This window comes from Trachypithecus francoisi, unplaced genomic scaffold, assembly GCF_009764315.1.
Source record: "Trachypithecus francoisi isolate TF-2019V2 unplaced genomic scaffold, Tfra_2.0 Lachesis_group9, whole genome shotgun sequence".
NCBI lineage: Eukaryota > Metazoa > Chordata > Mammalia > Primates > Cercopithecidae > Trachypithecus > Trachypithecus francoisi.
This window is the reverse complement of record NW_022681474.1, coordinates 44699476-44705936: the sequence shown is the minus strand read 5'-3', so window position 1 is coordinate 44705936 and position 6461 is coordinate 44699476. Positions and strand designations below refer to the sequence as shown.

Here is a 6461-nt window from a genome sequence, read left to right as displayed (position 1 = left end):
TTTTCATTAAATGTATACGATAAAGGAGCTTGCTAATAGCATTATTATGTAATACCATAATATAGGTTCCAGAAAATGCTTTAAAAAATTAAATAGATAAATGGAAAGATAGAAAGATGTTAGATCATACTGATATAGATACTACATTTGCTAAATTAAATTTCACCCAAAATAGTAACATGGAGAACAGATAATAAAATACTTCCTATTCACAATGTAAGATGTTTAACCTGAACTTATATTTTATTAACTATAGCAAAATAGTGCTGATGCCAGAAGAGACAAATCAGTGAACCAGTGTTAAACCAATAAATAGACCCTGTTACATCTAGGCATTTTTTGATATGCTAAATGTATCATTTCAAATTAGTGATGAAGACTAAGCAAACATAGTTATCAGATATCTGCTCAAACATATACAGGCAAAAGTAATAACCTTAGTATTCTTTAGCTGAATGTTCTATAATCTAGAATACCACTCACCATTAAAATTATATGACAAAATATTCAAGAAAATTTCCACAGTAAAGTTTTGTGTAATATATATATATATTTTTTTAGATGGAGTTTCGCTCTTGTCGCCCAGGTTGGAGTGCAATGGCGTGATCTGGGCTCACTGAAACCTCCACCTCCTGGGTTCAAGCAATTCTCCTGCCTCAGCCTCCCAAGTAGCTGGGATTACAGGCGTGAGCCACCATGCCTGGCCATGTTGTGTAATTTTTAAAAAGAAAATAAAACAGTATTTTGTTATTATAATTCCATAAATATAGAGAGATATAAAAGGTCACGCACAGAAAAAAAGACAGGAAAAATGTGAAAAAAATTACAATGGTTATTTTGAGGGAATGCAGTTATGTGTGATTTTATTATTTCTGTTGTGCTTTTCTGTGTTTTCTTTTCCTTTTTGAGATTGGTCTTTCTCTGTTACCTAGGCTGGAGTGAGTGCAGTGGCACAATCTCAGCTCACGCCTCCACCTCTCAGGCTCAAGTGATCTACCCACCTCAGCCTCCCAATGTAGCTGGCACCACAGGCACACACCACCACACATAATTACTTTTTATTATTATTTGTAAAGATGGGATCTTGCTATGTTGCTCAGGGTAGTCTTCAACTTCTGGGCTCAAGCAATCCTCCTGCCTTGGCCTCCCAGGGTGCTGCGATTACAGGCATGAGCCACTGCACTTGGTCCTTTTCTGTCTTTTCTGACAATTAAATTTGTAATTAGAATATAAATTTTGAGTTGACTTCTTTTAGCTGAAATGACAACTCTGTTTCGTGAACAGGAGAGAAAAAAACAACACTTATGATAGTATGAGTGAAAGAATATGTAAGAGTCACATGAAAAAAATATCTGAGAATATCTCATGAAATAATATACATGGTTATATCATTTTGTTCATTCAAAACTTTGCCTCATAAAATGAACTGGCCAAGGAGTGAGTCTACAGTAAAATTTTAGGATAGATATAAGGGTCTCTACATCATCCATGTACTTGGCTTCAGTAGGATGCATTATGTATTAGCTGATAATATGTGTTGCAGGAGTCAACAAAGCAGTTAGATTTGTGGAAGCTTAATTAGCTTCACAAGAAAAACAAAGCAAAAAAGCAATCAGAGGTGTTCTTGATCTTAGTACAAATGTGGATGTGCTATTGTTTTCCCTGGAAGATCTGTTGAAAGGCTATTATATCTGCAAGGCTACTGTGTCTCAGCTCACTTGGGTGCAACTGGGCTGACAATGAGATGCAGGATGTCCTTCCAGGTAGCCAGCTAATTTCTCTGCAGAAGTACCCATGAGCTGCCAGGCAGGGACTGTGCTGGTGCCAACAATCTGACTATCAAAAGCCAAATCTATTATGACCCAAGGCAGGCAATAGTTAAGCAGTGACAGCATGAATTTCTCTAGATTCTGAGTTTCCTACACCCTCTAGCTGATCACTACTCAAGGAAAACTATGAACAGAAACAGCACTGGAGGGGGAAGCAAAAGCTAGTGTTGGGGGCTGAATTGTGTCTCCCCAAAATTCATCTGTTGAAGTCCAAATTCTTAGTACCTCAAAATGTAACTATATTTTGAGACAAAGACCTTTAAAAAAGTGATTAAAGGTCAGCTGGGTGGGCCCCAGTCCAATGTGGTCAGCTGGGTGGGCCCCAGTCCAATGTAACTGGTGTCCTTATAAAAGGAGGAGGTTAAGTCACAGACAACATACAGACCAAGGGGCAGCCCTGTGAGAACACAGTGAGAAGACAGTCAGCCGCAAGCCAAGGAGAGATGCCACAAAAGAAACCACAGCTATGGGTATCTTGATTTTTGACATTTAGACTCCAGAACTGTGAGAAATACATTTCTGTTCTCTAAGCCACCCAGCCTGTAGTATTTTGCTATGGCAGCACTAGTATACTAAAACACCTAGGAACACTCAAATTTCAAAAAGCTCCTATGGTATTTCTCTTAAAAGAAAAATGTATTTTTAAAATACACATCAAGGAAAAAAAATCTTACTGTATCAACTCTAATTGTTTTTGGAAGATACCTTGGCTTCTTTGCTTGAAAATAAAATAGCAAAAAATAAATTGTACACACAGATGTATACATCTGGGGATGTGTTTTATACTTATTAGAAAGAGATTTGCTTTCTCCTAAAACATGGTGTGCTGTGATCCTTGCTAAATGCAAACCCTTGTCCCCAAAGCCATCTGTGAGACTCTGTCATGCAATAATCTCTGAAACTTTTGCTTGCAAGGAAATGAGGTCACATCATCCATCATCCCAACAGTGAGGAAATCTTTCCCACAGTGTCCTTGACAATGTGGATGATCTCTGACAGCGTACAGGTGCCCAAACACAGGGGACAGCTTCATTCACTGACAGAATTCCAGTTTTCAAAAAGTTCATCCTGATATTTAACTTAAACCTACATCCATTATTCCAAGTTCCACCTTCAGATTTGCACTGAAAATGTTTACCCCTCCTTCATGTCCAGTGTCCCAGGTCTTCACATCTGCTGCCTACCTTCCTTCAAGTACACTCTCCTTTGACTCTGTCCTACCTCTGGTAGTGTCCACAAAGTCAACACTCTATCTCCCCTAAAGTCCTCTAACAAAAAGGGAGCATGAGATCAACTTCTGGCATGAGCACACGAGGAGTTCAGCTGACCTGTTCCTTAGTGAAACTATTGAAATTTTATACACACACAGAACTTGAAGCCTCTGGAAGTGGGCCTGATAGCAAACAGCAAATGAAAAACATCTATTCAAGAAAATCTAAGGCAATTCTGTAACAAAGGCAAGTCTGTGCCTAAATTAAGGGAAAAAAAAAAGAAGAAGAAGAAGATCCCAAATCAATAACCTAACTTTCCAACGTGAGATACTGGAAAAAGAAGAGCAAAGTAAGCCTTAAGCAGGCAGATTGAAGGAAATAAAGATTAGAGCAGAAGTTAATGAAACAGAGAATTGGAAAACAACAGAGAGTATCAATGAAACCAAAAGCCAATTCCTTGAAAAGATCAACAAAAATGGCAAACTTAAGCTAGATTGGCCAAGAGTAAAAGAAAAGACTCAATAGCAACAAAAACAGAGACATTGCTAATGACCTGACAGAAAAAAGACTATAAAGGAATACTATGAACAATGTATGTCAACAAATCAGATAAATTAGATGAAATGGACAGATATTTTAAAAGATACAAACTACTGAAATTGACTCAAGAAGAAATAGATTATATAAATAGACTTGCAGTAAGTAAAGAGATTGAACCAGTAATCAAAAAACTACCCATAAAGAAGCACCTTCTGTTCTTCTAAGCCCTGGACCAGGTCTACACTGATGAAGAATTTGATGAACTATGTTTTCAATTCGGTCTGGAAGTTGATGACGTTACTTCTGAGAAGGAAATAAGTAATGAACAAGACAATGTAAGTGCAGAAGGGCCCTCTAATGTTTTTTGCAAAATTGACATCTCTGTCAATTTTGATATGATCTCATGTGTCTGGAAGGATTGATTTGAGGACTTCAGGTCTTCAAAGAAAGGAAAAAGTCTCTGGCATAGAAACAGGTAATGCCTAATGGAAAAATCCAGAAATTGATTATCACAGAAAAGATAGTTAAGGTATGCCCTTTACAGTAGCAGTTCTCCAAAATCTAAAGCTTACTAAAGATCAATATGACAGCTTCCTTGAACATCAGGAGAAATGACATCAGGATATTTGCTGGAAAAGAGCATTGGTTGCTACTGAAACCCATGATTTGGACACTTTGTCACCCATATACTTGTACTGTGCAAAGTGTCCTTTAAATATCAAGTTCAAGCCCTAAATAAGGCCAAGGAGTATACAATCTGTGACCCAATGAACATGTACAAGGCTGACAACCACCTTAAACACTATTAACATGTCACTGGAAATAAACCCCTGTACCCAGTTATCTATGATAGTGAGGGTGTCATCCTTTCATGGCCTTCCATCACCAATGAGGATGACTCCAAAATTAAATACTAGAAAGATATTTATCGAATGCACAGGAAATGACCTTACTAAGGCAAAAAGAGTTCTTGATATTATCTGGACACCATTTTCAGTGACTATATTGAGAACCAATTTACGATCGAAGCAACTGAGGTAATTTTCCTAATGGAAAAGCATATAGTTTTGCAGAACTAGCTTACCAAAAGGAGATAGTGAGGCTGGGCTTGGTAGCTCACACCTGTAATCCCAGCACGTTGGGAAGCTGAGGTGGGAGGATCACTTGAGTCCAGGGGTTCAAGACCAGCCTGGGCAACATAGTGAGATCCCATCTCTATAAAAATATTTTTAATTAAAAATTGTTCAAAAAGATATAGTGAAAGCTGATCTTGTTAACAAAAAAAATGAAATCAGAGAAACTCCAGAAAATCTTGCCTAGCTTCTGACCAGGATGTATTTGAAGTCCAAAGTCATAGGCAATGGGAATCACATTGAGAATAAAATCTCTCTGATCACAGCTGACATTATCCATGCATGGGATATTATAGAAGATGCAGCTGTTGCTTGTGGATATACAATATTCAGATGACTCTCCCATAAACACCACAGCTAATCAATTTCCACTTAATAAGCTCAAAAAATGTGTCAAACATGACATGGTAGCTGAATCTATGGTAGGATTCACTGAAGCACTCACCTTTGCTCTCTGCTCCAAGAGGATATTTCTGATAAACTTGGCTTGGATATCTCTGCAACTAAAGCAGTCCAGATAAGTAAAACTAAAACAGCTCAATTACAGGTGGCATTCATTACCCCTCTTCTTGGTGCTCTGAAGACCATAGAAATGAATCAGAAACTGCTCCTTCCTCTGAAACTATTTGAAATCTCTAACACTGTAATAAAAGATTCTAGCAGAGACATAGGTACAAAAAACTATAGGCATCTCCTTGCTGTTTATTACAACAAAAATTCTGGGTTTAAGGTCATCCATATGCATCTGGACAGAATTACACAGCTGCACAAGGTATCTCCTATTGAAAATAAAGGGGTATATGTGATCAAATCATCAAAAGGGACTGCTTTCTTCCCTGGGCAAAGCACAGAGATCTTTGCCAGGAGTCAAAACATCAGGAAGCTTGGAGTCCTTCATCCTGATGTTATCACCAAATTTGAGCTAACCATTCCCTGTTCCTCCCTGGAAATCAATATTGAGCCCTTTTTGTGAAGATAGGTCCTTGTTGTGTGATTCTCTTCCCAAGTATCCCTTTCTTCTCCCCTGATGTCCTTTAGTCCTCCTCCACAGAAAACATTCATGTGTGCTTTAATGTTTAGTAAAGTAAAAAAAAAAAAAACCCTATCCACAAAGAAAAGCCCAAACCCATATGGCTTCACTAGCGAATTCCACCAAATACTTAAAGAAGAATTCATACTAATTTTTCACAAATTCTTCCAAAAAGTAGGAGAGAGCACTTCCCAAATTATTTTATGAGGCCAGTATTAACCTGATACCAAAACCAGGTGGGAAAAAATGACAAGAAAACTATAGACTAATATATCTTATAAATATAGATGTAAAATGTCCCAGCAAAATACTAATAAATCAGATCCAGCAGCATATTAAAAAGATTTTATTCCATTACTATGTGGAATTTATCCCAGGAATGTGAGGTTGATTCAACATCTGAAAATTAATTTAATACATTATATCAATACAATAAGAAACAAAATTACCTAATCATTCCAATAAATGAAAAAAAAGATTTGACAATATCTGATGCCCATGCATAACAAAAAGTAATAAACTAGGAATAGAAGGGAATTTTCTCAACATAATGAAGGGCTTCTGAAAAACCAACAGTTAACATCATGCTCACTGATGAAAAACTGGATGCTTTCCTTTCTAAGAGCAGGAACAAGACAAGAATGTCTGCTCTTACTACTTCTCTTCAACATTGTACCAGAGGTTCTTGTCAGGCCAATTAGGAAAGAAAAAGAAAAGG

General features: G+C 37.3%; 1 pseudogene; it reads left to right on the top strand.

Annotated features, from left to right (window-relative positions):
- The first annotated feature begins 3768 nt into the window (after window positions 1-3768).
- LOC117082559 lies at window positions 3769-5686 on the top strand (annotated as a pseudogene).
- The last annotated feature ends 775 nt before the right edge of the window (window positions 5687-6461 follow it).